Source organism: Simochromis diagramma, unplaced genomic scaffold (genome assembly GCF_900408965.1).
Source record: "Simochromis diagramma unplaced genomic scaffold, fSimDia1.1 OVJJ01000433.1, whole genome shotgun sequence".
Classification (NCBI taxonomy): domain Eukaryota; kingdom Metazoa; phylum Chordata; class Actinopteri; order Cichliformes; family Cichlidae; genus Simochromis; species Simochromis diagramma.
In genome coordinates, this window is record NW_024387031.1 from 2,311,660 (window position 1) to 2,325,949 (window position 14,290).

The following is a 14,290-nucleotide window of genomic DNA, read 5'->3' on the forward strand; positions in this document are numbered from 1 at the left end:
AAAACAAAACAACATTTCTCCATCTTACATCATAAATACGTTATATTTTCCAGGGAACAGGCTGTGTTATGGAGTGGACGTATCACACAGAAGCTTGTTTTTAATGCAGGACATGAACCCAGAAGACTGATGGTTGTTGTAATGAAGAAAGAGAAGAAGAAACCCTGAGGCCACAAGAGGAGAGAGAAGACCAAAGCTGGAGGTCACACAGGTGTAACACGTTAGGACAGACACAGGAGGGAGGGAAGTGAAATATTATCACAAAGAAAAACTAAACCGAACTTCTGGAAGCTCTCATCAGGGTCCTCTTTGGGGCCTTTACTGTTTATATTATTAAATGTTTTTTCAGGCTTCGGACATATGAAGGGGGCTCTGCTATGCAACAGGGAGAAAAACCCTTTTCCTGAGGATGTGTTGTGGTTTTTATGGATTCCTTACTTGTGGAACTGAACCCATGTGGAGTTTCCCAGCAGAGCCACCATGTGTTCTTCGATGTGCAAAGATATCCTCTGAAAAACACAGCAAAGTGAGGGTACAACACAACAACTGACAGAGAGAAACACAGGTCTTAAATATGCCGGCAATACAAAGACAGGAAGGGGAACAGGTTGTAACACAGCTGGGACAAATCAGACCTAACGAGACAAAGGAAGCAAAGAAGAACACACCGACCTAGGACACAGACTGTCAAAGTAAAACAGGAAGCATAACACAGAGATGCGGACCTGACACTGAGATATAGAGACATGAAAAAGGCACGGAGTAGGCATAACACTGAAAACAGGGAAGGCATATAAACAAAACCTAAGACTGGAAATCAGGAGATACTAAAGAACTTGGGGAGTTAGGAATACAGAAACAAAAACCAAGAGACTAGCAATGACACATCATAATGAAATCAAAGATTAATAATAACACAAAACACTAGGTCAGTGACCCAGGACCGTGATAGTAAACACTGCAGTGGTGGTTACTGTCTTCTTAGTCTGGATTACTGATAACCCACCTCAATCATTTTCTCTAACAAAAACGTTTGTGCAGAAGTTCACGTACCTCTGTGAAGGTTTGTGTAGCAGCAGCCAAACATCAGATATTTTGAACAAATATCACTGTTCTGCTATTTTTCTTTTAAATATATAAATATATACACATTTAAAGTACATTTTGAATTGTAGCATGACGTTTTAGAGTTTGTGAATGAATCCCCTTGAGTTTTAGGTTTTAGTTTTAATCTAAAGGCCGTCAGACTTGTCAAGCAACCTGCTGACTGGGTGCTACTGGTATCAGATAGGAAGGTTATAAAGAACTGAGTGTTTGTATTCGGTGACCTCAAGATTTACTTGGAAGGTGTGATTCATACAGTAGAACAACGCAGGACAATGCTGCTGTTTGTGCTACAAACTCTAAAATGTTTTTCTGTTGTGCCATCTCAGGTTTAGGACACGAATCAGTCACATGAAAACACTAAGGACTTGGATCACTGGCTTTATAACCCTGCAAGAGCAAAAATCAAACATTAAATAAGACAATAATTTGATAGTAAAATAATTACCTTCCATAAAATCTAAAAGCCTTTGGGTGGTTCAGCTTGGACCTCTTGCACTAATATACACATGCAGCTTTGATAAGAGCAGCATGTAGGTCACACCTAACCTTTTGTTTGACTGCTGGAACTGGAGATATAAAGCTGAGCTTGATTCTGTGATTGCATGGCTTAGTCCCATTCATAAAGTTCTTCTTAAACTCGTTGTTGTGGAAATGTCCTACCCCATCATATTCTGATGGTATCAGCCCATTATCAGCTGTTATTAGTCCCATATGGCAATAACAACCCAAGTGGTGAAGGAGACCGCCAACAGTTGTGCAATGAAATCCATGCAGCATAGGGTTGTGTTACAGAGAGTAAAATAAATATCTCACAGACTTGTGACGTGTTTAACACTGAGATACGAAGGTCGTCATTAGTTTTTTTGAAATTAGAGTGCTTTGGTGCCTAAATTTAGTCAAATAAGGTTCCTGTTCAGCATTGCGAAACAACCACCAATAACTGCCTACTAGTAGAAGAATCAACAGCAGTATTTATGGAACTGATAAGAACTGATAATGGCCATTCAGTGTGCTGATAACATTCAAAAATACTCAAACTTGTTTTCCCAAATTAATAATAGAAACCAAAGAACTTTGAAACGGGTAAGAGTCCGTTCTTCCAGTCAGCATTAAATTACTCGCAGCGCAAACTATGTGATAAACTATTGCTGTTAGCTAGGAAATGTATTCTCATTGACTGGGTTAAGGATAAGCCTCCCTCTGTGACTTTGTGGTACAGGGAATTATTTAAAGTTATTCCTCATGAAAGAACTGCTGCTGTTTTGGAGGAAATGAGGATCTGTTTCTCAATGCTTGGTTCCCTTTGCTTTTTTATTTGTTAAATGATCTGTCCAACTGTTGAGGGGGGTGGTTGCTTTTAAGACGTCCTCAGGTAAATAGGAAGTGAGCGTAAAGGACAACAGTTCACTCTTGTAGTTTATCTTTTTTTCTAAATCTGTGGGTAAATGGATGAAAATCTATTTATTTTCTCTCTTTTTTTCTTCCTTCTTTTTTTGTTTCTTTCTTTCTTGTTTGTTTGTTTCTCCTTTTGGGGGTTTTTTCTTCTCTTTTTTCCCCCCATATGTGTGTTTGCACAGGTATATAATGACTTTAATTTAAGTGATTTGGGGGGGGGGGGGGGGGGGGTTCTCTTGTTTGTCTGCTTTGTTATGTTTTTATGCTTTTCCTGATAATGAATAAAAACTGTTAAAAGAAAAAGAAAAAGAAAAAAACAGCGTTCATTGTTCTGTATCGAGTGTACAGCTGATAGATGACATTTTTAAAAACTGATTAATGAGAGCTAGGGAGATGGAGGTGAAAATCAAATCAACGTTCTGGTGCTATAACTTCTGATGCACCAGTTTCTGTGTCACTGTTTGACTTCCGTAAGAACAGTTGCTTGGTCCTGTATCAGAGGCCGATGTTGATACCGACTTTAGCCACTGTGCTACATTGGCCGCGCAGTATGTTTGGGGTATAATGCTCCAGTTAAAGCTGACAGGTGAGGCTCAGGAGATTTGTTCTGGCTCATCCATTAAGGACAGCCTCTCTTATGAAACTTGTGCTATCTGCCTATACGTAGCATTTTATGGGTCTCAGACAAACATCTGGCCAAATGTACACTGATCTTGCCAGAGAGAAGGGGAACATTTTTCGTCGGTGGTGCTCTGCATCCAGGCTACTGACATAGCCGCAGTGCTAAGGCTAATGCGGGTAGAGGAGTTCAAAAAATTCAGTTCCAGAGTCTATTAGAGTCAACATAACAAGTAACCAAGCACAAGTAGGTCAAAGGTCATCACCACAGCACCCCAACAAAACTATGGTACTGACATTTAAGGTGGAATGTGTAAGGTCCATCTGGCCTTTAACCTTACTACTGTTGTTGCAGGTGGTGTTGAAGCAGAAGCACTCACTGCACATAATACTACTGACTGTCCAAGAAAAACACGACCGCCATGCGCTTTACTGGAGGTGAATACAGCGCAGCTGATGTATCTGAACTCTGACAGTCCTCTTTGGCCTCACCCATCAGCCCCTGTGTCCTTTGCACCTGTCAGAGCCTAAAAGCAAGTTCTAGTGAGAGGAAGAAGAACACTACGATCTCTCTGACAACATGACCAGTTCTCTCTTTATCAGAATGACCCAACAGCTGCTATGTTTCAGGCTGGAGGCTACAGACCCCTCAGACAGCACGGCTTCCAGGGTCTTTCAGTAGTTGGATATGAAGTCACTGTGTCATTCAAGCCTTAAGAGCTTGAAAAGAAGGTGGCTGGACCTCTTTATTTTTTTAATTAAAATTTAAAAAGTCCAGTACTACATGTTTTGAGGTTCTTTTGAAGTTCTGGAGACTACCATGACCTGGATGACTGAGAACATATGCAGACAGACTGCCTCATCCAAATAAAGAAATTACATCACAGTAGAAGTTGTGCCTGGAGTCAACCCACCCAGCTTGAGACACATAAAGTCCAATCCCTCTCTGCACAGGTATTTCCAGATCCATGTTGAGTCCCATGGACACTCATCTGCAAGGTCTGGGAATGCCTAGTCATAAGGACTCCACCAGGAAAATACCTACTTACATTTTAGCCACGAAACCTAATTTTGGATACACAGAAGAAGATGGCTGGTTGGATGCTTTTTCATAGTGCACATGACAGAGTGTGGTAGCTTTTCACAATTACATTCCACATTCCAGATTTTTTGTGGTTGGCTGAAGCTCAAATATGGCCATGCAGACTTTTTACAAACTATGTTTTTTGTGGTAGCCTCCAGGCTGCCTTGGTGAGGCGCTCACTCACAGTTTTAGGCTCTTGTCATGGTCTCGGTCTTTTGACCCATCTTTCTGAGTTACTGTGACTTTTGTATTATTATGTTCTAGCTTACACCTGATAGAACACCGAGAGGTACAAAAACATGACTCATCTTTCAGAGTTGCAAAATTCTGCATGGAGCTGCTGTGTAGCATCTGATAAGCTTTAAAGATAAACTCCTTCGTTTGAATTAGATCACTTCATCTACAGTCTGTAGCAACAAGCCCGAACTACAACAGCCCCCTGAGGTGATTTTCAGTCTGAACACTCACAGGTGTGGCCGTTAACTCATTCTTATGGTGAAGATGAGAGAACTTGATGTGATTCCAGCGACTTAAAGGCTGAAATCGGTCCAGTATTTTACACTGCAGGGTTTTATTTTCCAGTAAAAACCTGACGGTAAGATCACTCTGCCCTATTCGCTCTCCAATTACAGCGCTTGTAGTGACATTTAGCTCGGTGTGTGCTTTAGCCCTTGAAAAGGCCACAAGTCCACTTCACCTAAGCAAACGACGTTTTTGTCATCACACCTGCTGATTGGATTATCAGGAGCACCTTCAGCTGCCATGTAAGACCTTGGCCTCTGATAAGCTATCAGTCTCCTCTGGAAGGTGAATTACAACGACCTCAAGAAGTGCCCTTGAGCAAGGCATTTAGCATGCTTCCTATTGGCTGTGGGCACAGGGCTGTGTGCAGTCTGTAAATGGCACACGTTGGAGTGCCATATTGATTACACACTAGGCTGGGGTGTGTTTGCATTGATTTTTATATCTGAATCAAACAAAAGTTCGAACACTATAACAGCAGAGTGACGGCCATCAGACGGGATCCACGTGGACGCTACATCAGCTGGTTGGATTGGTGTAATCACGCTGTCAGACGACCGCTGTGGGAATCACTTCAGTTTTTACTGCACAGTTTATACTGCTGTTCATTATTACTCTGTTACTCTACTTTATTAAACCTACATTTATTGTTACTATACATTCATTCAGCAAAAACATGTTCAGTTGTCACTGCCCAGTGTCTTTCTTTCTCTGTGCCACTTGTATATCCCTTGAGCTTATCTGTAACCTTATAACAGACCCAGTGAGTCTGGAATGGGTAAAACCATCACTGACACACATAGGAGATGTGGTCGCATCTAAAAAAGCTATAAAAAACATGTTATTAATGTATATTATCAACAAACTGCTGCAGAGCAAAGGTCATTCAAAGGCAGATGATAACAGAAATGAACCTGCTTTGTTTAATGGACTGATTCTTATATGGAGCTTTTCTGCTTCGTTTCTCATTCACACACTCAGGCCCGGTGATGTAGACATCAGGAGCAACACAGGGTTCAGCATCATGTCAAAGATACTTTGGCATGTACACTGGAGCAGCCAAGGATCGAACCATCAACCTTCCAACCTGCAGATGAGCCACAGCCACTCCACCCAGTGTGAGAAATATATAAGTGTCAAAGGCAAAGTGAAAGCTCGAGTCGAGTTATTTAGATTTGCTGGAGTCTCATAAACATGCACAAGCCTAATAAAGAGCAGTACGAACTCAAAGTGAAAGTACACGGTGGTCAGAGCTCCGTAATCAGCTCATGCAGCGTACAGCAGGCTGAAGTTCATTCACATTCACTCACATTACATCAGAGCTAGCTGAGTTAGCTAAACCTGCTGAGGCATGAGGAGGTGTGTTTGTGAAAATACCATCAGGACAGAATGATTAGTGAGGGAGGTGCAGGAGGAGACAGCAGAGGATGTGGGAGAAGAGAAAACGATGCAGTGTGAGGCGGGAGGATCAGGAGGAGGTGTCAAGGGAAGGTCTTTATATTGCTCCCCCATTCCTCCATCAGCCTTTCATCTCTCTGGGTGGAGAGGATCAAGGGTCAGCCGGAGGACTGAGGGATGGGTGGGAGAAGCATCTGACACACACACACAAACACAGACACACACACACACTTGACTTGACACTTTTGATCTCAGCAAGCACATCAAATTGACATAATGCTTTCCCTCACCCCTAACCCTGAAAAATGACTGGTTACCCCTAACCCTGAGGTTATAGCACATTTTGAGTCTCAAACATGTGTTCAAACTGGGAATGGACATTTGGAACCCATAAACGCTGGTGGTTCCCACAAGTATAGTGACATGCCAATTTTCTGTCCTCAAAATGATGTATAATCATGCACACAGATTTTGAAAGTCAGGAATTCTTAGCTGACGCACACACACACAAACACACACACTCCAACAACATCTGCAAATGTGAATTTCCTCTTACTGGATGTTCCCTGTTTCTGTGAGCTTTTACTGAAAATATGATGAAACTAATAAACTCTGGAATGTTTGATCATGTGACAGTTTCACAGTGTCAGCGTGGGTCTGGTTTTACTTCCAGTGTGTGACCTCGATAATTACTGAAAACAGTATTTAGACATTAATATCATCTGCGTTTTATTTATATCTAGTTGATATCTACAAAGCTAAAACAAATGCAGCAGCTCTGTGCACATGTAAAATGATCAGTTTTTAAATGTTGTGAGGAAAACGCTGTGACCGAGCCTGTCTGTGTGACCACTCTGGGAGTCTTCTTATTGTGCAATGACCATGTTTCCAGTCAAAGTGATGCATTCTCTGCATAGAAACTGTTTTGCAACATATGCAGCAATAAGGTCCTCTCACCAACACAGTGTCAGTCAGAGAGCATCTTCTTTCACTGCTCAGCTGAACGCGGCTGCTGCTGTGTGTGTGTCACCAACACGTTCCTGCTTCTTAAATGTGTTTGTGAGGGTCAAAGGTGGGTGTTAGCCCACCTGTGAGGCGCTTCAAACCTCTGTGACAGCTGAGCTACACTCAGCACCCCTTTAAACGTTATAATCAGAAGCAGTCACTCAAATGAAACAACATCTGGATCATGTCCAGAACGAACACAGCAGGTTCCAGGAGCGAGCCCACACCGAGGCTGAGCTTTGAATGTAGGCCTTTCTTCATCACTGCATCTTAACACAGACCTCTGTAAGGCGCTGTGAGAGTGAAGCCTGAGCCGGTTCTGGTGTTCACACATGTATGGACGCAGTTAAGAAGGATCCGGCTCAGTGTGCATGATTTCCACAGCCAGCTGTAAAACCAGCAACGAGTGGGAGCAGACGGGACTTCAGTGAAGGCAAATAAACTGCCCTCAAACTTCAGTGGATTCTTCTCAGCAGCAGACACATTTCACTCATCTGAGCTTTAAACTCCCACAGATGTCGAAAGAGTTACTCCCGTCACATAATGAAAGTAATCAGAGTAAAATGATGTTGTAATGAAGCTGCTTTAATGGGTGTGGCCTCACAGCAGCACTACATTTACTAAAAAACGACTCCAGGATTTCATAAGATTTAAAAAGCTCGGGAACAGTTAATGAGAGCCGGTTTGAACCAGGAAAGTCTGCCTTTTCAAAGTAAAGAGAATTTTGTGAGTAAAAATCAGGAGACCCTTTCAAATGAAATGTCGAAGGTTTTTTTATTTAGATTTGAGGCACTTAAATTGTGGAATCGCTGCTTTTTCTGCTTCCAGATATAAAATTGCAGAATCCAGTGTTGTGCAGCAAGAATGAAGCTGATTTTTCTTCCTCATCTAACTTGTCTGTGTGCAGGTGAGACCTGGTGTATTCCCTCCAGTCTGAACACAAGTGGCTCTGTTCAGCTCACAGCAGGATATGGATCAGTCCCACCGCCATCCGCCACACTGACGCTGGTTCTGTGCAGGACAACAACAGCCCCATGCCTTCTGTCCTCAGGTTCTCCTCATGCATAAACACAGAACGGTTTATCACCAGATAAATATTTATCCACTTATGACCAACAGTCCATCTGTGTGGGGTTAATCACACAGGTTAATGTGTGGTTAGTGTCAGCCAACATGTCCTCGTGTCCTTTACTTATTAAACTGCAGCACTGACTCAAGGAACTGTTATTATGATCCTGAATCACTAAAATTATAAAATTACAGTTTAGCGGAGGCACAAACACGCACTGACGCTTTAATGCTACAGTGACAAGAAATAAAATACCAGCTGACAGTCCGCAGAGAGGCTGCTGCAGTTACCACAGCCTGATGGACGTCATCCATAAACGTAGTCTGAAACGGAGCAGGAGCCTGACCCTGAGGAACACCTCTGACTGCTTATCACTGATTCTGTTCTTCTGCAGCACTTTATTATTATTAAGTGGACCAGAACCTTCTGTGACTTCGCCCACCAAACCCAGTGTCACCTCCTCACGCTCCTCATGCACCTCTGGACCATCCAGCTGCAGAGACTAGGTTCAGTGGACACCTCAGACTCCAGCAGCATGTGGTGCATCAGGAGCAGGTGACAGCACAGCAAGCTAGACACACACACACACACAAACGCTCACACACACATACCCACACACACACACACACACACACACACACACACACACACACACACACACACAAACACTCACACACTCGCGGCTGATCTCTGTGCAGTCCGATGCTCTCAGAATCTATAGCTCATAAAGTGAATGTTGTGAAAACACAAAGACCTGCAGAGGGTCAGCCCGGCTCAGGGGAAACAAACTTTGTTGTGACTCATCTGCAGCAAACAGCTGAAAATATGCAGTCCAGTGTGACCCGATGAGCTCCCACATCCTGTCGTTACACCTCAGAGGGAAAAATATTTGAATTGGAAGAATAAGTGATCTTCTTCGCTGCACTACTGTCACTGAAATATCCACACATCAGGATGTTGGATGTCTGGAAACAGGAAAACTTTTGTGAACGCCGGCAGCTCCGGTACTGACACCGACATTAAAGCACTCACACATTAATGAGTTGGACTGAAGGTGTGGCAGCAGACACACCTGAACACAACGTGGACGCCACCTGACAGGAGGCATCGGCCCGTAGATATGCTCCAGTGTTCATGTAAACACATGTGTAGAGTGGGGGGTGTGAGCCGTGGACAAAGCCACGAGTTTTAGTTAAAATGAAATTTACAGCAGGAGGTTTGTGTCAGACCCACAGCAGCCTCGTTACTGTTACACGTGGATGTTTTGGCGTATGATGGCATCCATCAGCAGGTCCAAGATGTTTGATTGGCTCATGATGATGATGATGATGATGATGATGTCCTGAGCAGATATTTCTCCTGATAATTACAGACTGCTTCAGTCTTTGTAGATTTCCTCTTTCCATCTGCTGCTTTAATATCGTGCAGGGTTATTAGTCGTGGATGGAGCGCTGACACACACACACACACAACGGGACGACTGGGTTAAATGCAACTCATGCTAAGCCCGTGTCAGCATGCAGCAGATGGAAGCAGAGAGAGAGGGAGGGCGAGAGACAGCCGCCTGAATGCAGGTGTTTGTGTTGGATCATCTGAGCATGTGTGACAGCACACACTGTACAGTACATGTACACACTCTGTGTGTGTGTGTGTGTTACATGTGCATTGTTTGCGTTGTTTGTTTTAATCGATACTCACAATTGATTTACTACACAGTGTTATGAGGGTAAACAAGAGGTAGCACGTGTGTGTGTGTGTGTGTGTGTGTGTGTACATCTTTTTGAGGACCAGAAATTTGACGCTTACTATACTTGTGGGGACCAACCATCCCAAATCTTGTTCCCCACAAGTTTTAAGGCATTTTTAAGGCTCAAAATGTGGTTTTAGTGTCAGGGTTACCGTTCGGGAAAGCATTACGTTAATGAGATGTCCTCACTAAGATATAAAACGTACGAGTGTGTGTGTGACGGCAGCCAGCTGTGACAGATGTAGCTGTGCAGCCTAATGATTATGCTGAATGTAAACACCATAAGCCCCGTCAGAGTCTTGCAGTCCTGCAGCTCAGACGCTTTTCTTTTACTTCTCTGTGATTTTTCTCTCCATCTTTCTGAAAATGTTGGTTTTAGATGATGAAGTATTTTATTCTTCACAGGAACGTCTCTTTAAACACAGTATAAGCTGGCATGGAGCAGATACATTATGTCACGCTCCAGCATGTCTCTGTTTGTGTGTAATATTCATATTTGCTGTATGTATTCTGCTTTCGTGTATTTAGTTTTGTTCTTGGTTGCTTTAGAGGTGAACTCTTCTGTGTGTGGCTTGTCCTCTTGTGTCTAACCTTGTGTATTCAGCTTGTACGTCTGCACGCTTCCCTGTGTCTCCTTCTCCCAGCTGTTTTCACTTCCCTGATTACTTTCTACGTATAAATACTCGCTGTCCTCCCGTTAGCTCTTGCCTCAGTGGGATAATTTCTTTTCTTTTAGTCCTATACTTGAGCCAGTGTGTTCTCTATCGTTATGTTTCTCAGTTTCCCCTTTTGGACGTTGCGTATTTCCTTTCTGCATTTTCAGAAAGTTGTAGATGGCTCTCCTGTGTTTGGGTCCGCCACACAGCACTCAGGCTGCTTCTCCTGCAGAGGAGCTTTCCATAACTCACAGCCCCAATGAATACTCCTACTGATACGCAGTAGAGTTCATGGTGGATTCGATCCATCCCAAAGCATCCCAAACCATGTCACTTCCACTTCCTCCATGCTTCACAGCTGGTGTGAGGATCTTTTCCTGCTGTATTTGTTTCATGCCAAACATGTCGTCTGTTCTGGTGTCCAGATAATTCACTTTTATCTGCCAGAGAACTTTATTCTAGTCTCTGCTGTCATGTGCGTGGACAATCAGACCGTGCTGACAGCAGACTATTGTCTGGACAGTGGAAAGTCTGATTTCTAATTCTGTTGAGATCTTTTTGAATCTGGTCTCAGACAGGTCTCTTGATCGCACCTCTGTGTTCACGCTGTCTTTAACCGTCAGAATCACACCAACCAAAATCCTCAGGTTTAAACGGGAGAAGCCTCCTTCACAATGCTGAGTAACAAAGTTCTGATCACGTGCACCTGAAGATACACCTGTGTCAGTTTTTTCTTCACTTTCAATATTTAGTTATGTTATTTGAATCTCCCAGCATTGTTCAAACTGATGTAAAAATATCCATATCTCAGTGTATCCTAACTTTATCCTGCCTGTGAAACAGGAAGCTGGACATGCACGGATACAGAGTGTGTGTGAGTTTGCGGGTGTCCGAATGATGCAGGACTTGTTTTTAATTCAGTGTGGAGAAAATCAAAATCTGGGCTGGAGAAGGAGGAGATGCAAATGTAATAATTAGTTATTGATCGAGACAGCTCATTAAAGGAAGACAGCGGCGGCACTGGGTGTATTTGCATCGGTGTAACTATAAGTCAGCGGCGACAATGCCACATTTACGTCCCCGCAGACAGATGCCTGATTTACAGCTCCAGGCTAAGTGTTAATCCATCTGCATGAAGCTAATGGAGTCACGGTGTTGATTTATTCCTTCATCATGTACTGCCATCACGCTGCTTCTACTGTGTTTCTACTGACGGGGGCAGACACAGCATGTCCTCCATTCACCTGAGCCTTCAAAGTCAGGCTCGGCCTGTTGGGTTCTGGACGAATCTGGTGATAATGAAATAAAACTCCTGAATTTAGTCGTGCTGTGTTTATTCCCACGTGTGTGCAGCCTGGATCTAAAAGAACGCACAAACTCTGTGAATCTTCTTGTAGACGAGCTCTTTGGGCTGTTTGTATTTTTGGCTGCTTTTTGCACATCTGTTATTTCTGCATCATTTGCTGTTTCTCATCCCTCATCTACCTTACACATCTGTGACTCTGTATCCTCGTCACACAGAATATTTGTTGCTTTGGGGTTCTTCGCTCCTGATTCATGAGCGCTGCCATCGACTCACAGTCAGCGTGTCACAGTGAATGCAGCCTTTCCTGAATGATGAGGCTTCATCTCAAATCATTTTTAATGAAAGCAGGACTCAGACCTCACAGAGAAGCCTGCTAAGATGCTGCAGGCACCTCTGCAGACACCTCATGACCAGCGTGGGTCCTTCTGACCACTGTGTTGCGTATGTAACATTTCTACACACACTGTAAATCCAAACGCTCAAAGTAATTAAATAAAGTAAAGAAAACAGTCCTAACTTAAGTTCATGTAACATTTTCTTCCATTTGAGTTAGTTCAACTTATTATTATTCAACGTCAACTATTTTGCACATCAGGTATCTACTACTTATAAAACAGAATTTGATTTTACTTATTTCTTTCAGTTACATGGCTTTGGTTTTCAATTTGACCCCAAACATAAAAGATATGTCTTTAGTCTGATGTAAGAGCTGGGCTGCTTAGATTCTGAGAAAAGACAGTGGAGCAAAAGTAAAACGTGCTCATCTTGTATCAGTTGTTCATGTCACACAGTGGAAATTTGTATTTATCTTTTATATTGGTTTTATTCAGATTTTTAGTATTTATTTGAGTGTAGTTTTTATTTGCATGATTTTATTCTGTTTGAATAAATGCTGAGCACTGGGAGGAGAGAGGCCCCAGATATGAAGAGGAATGCAGTAAGGCCAGGTGGAAAACGAGGGACCCACTGCCTGATGGTGGGGGTACGACGCCTCATCTGGAGACAGACCGCTCAGCGTGACGTGGTGACCCAGTCCCGACAGCAGGAACTGCGACAGTAGGCGACAACGTGTGTGATTGATAGCAGGGCAGAGGTATACCTCTGCCTGCATTTGTGAGTAGTCTCCACCCTATCCCACAGTCGTGTTGGGATAGGGTCGCCATGGCTATAAGTCAGGCCAGGTTGCCATGATGGTTCTGGCCCCAATTTGTTTACTTACAAGGTGATGATGCGAGGGGAGTCACGGTGGCATCGTGTGACAGACTCCAGTACAGAATTTGAGCTGGGCTGGGATGTGATGGGCCCAGTGAAGGGACGAGACGGGGATAGGAGGCTCCTCCTCATCTGCCTGGGACGAGGCTGGCGTGGACCCCGCACCGGAAGAGGAATTTCTGTCCAGCTTGTGAACACATAAAGGAACATTCGTCCTGGGTTGTGGGTCGGTTGCATCGTGGGACTGGGTGGGATTTTAGTGCATGAAGAGAATTGTATTTTTAACCGTTTTAGAATAATTTTATCTAGTCTTGGTGGGAATTTTAGCATATTGAGAACATTTTATTGTGTACTGTTTTCTTTGGTTTGTTTTATTCCTGCTGTCCGCCTCGGGGAATAAACTGTTTCTGATCATACCTGCATCATCTCTGCCTGGGTTCCTGACTCGCTTGCTCTCCCCTTGTATTTAAAAGAACCTCTTTAGTAAGACATTCTGGCGCAACAGCTTTAGTGTCTTCATAGATTCTCTGACTTACATTGTGCAGAAAGTGTGTGTGTGTGTGTGGGGGGGGGGGGGGGGGGCTTAAATCAACATTTAAAAAACAACTTGTTTACTACAGTGAATTTATTGGAGCATTACAAAAATCTGTATCAAGTGCAGTACTTAAAAAGACTCAACCTTTTTATTATTTTATTTTCTAAATCTTATGTTCTTCTAATAAAGACTTCACTAGTGAGGTAATTTCCTGTCAACTACGGCGCTCCGCACATTTGTCTGCAGTTGTTTTATTTTGACCTGTGAGCGGCAGGATTTAGGACTCATTGAGAAGCCAGAAACACAGCCGGTAGGTGGCTCTATGTTCATCACTGCGACCGTTACCAGCGCTGTTTGCGTCCTACGGTCCTTCAGATTTCTTTGTGTAGTGAAATGTCAGCAAAGCACTTCTCATTCAGGGTAGTGATGTGCGATACCACTGATTTCCTTTCCGATCCGATACCAAGTAAAATTCAGGGTGGTATCGACGATACTGATCCGATACCGATACTTTGTACAAAAACGTATTTCAGTTATTGTATCTCAAATTATAGGTTCATAATGATTACAGGGCATCAGATTACTTGTTCTTATCGCTTAATAATGCAGAGTTCATCATATAGAAATACAAACCTG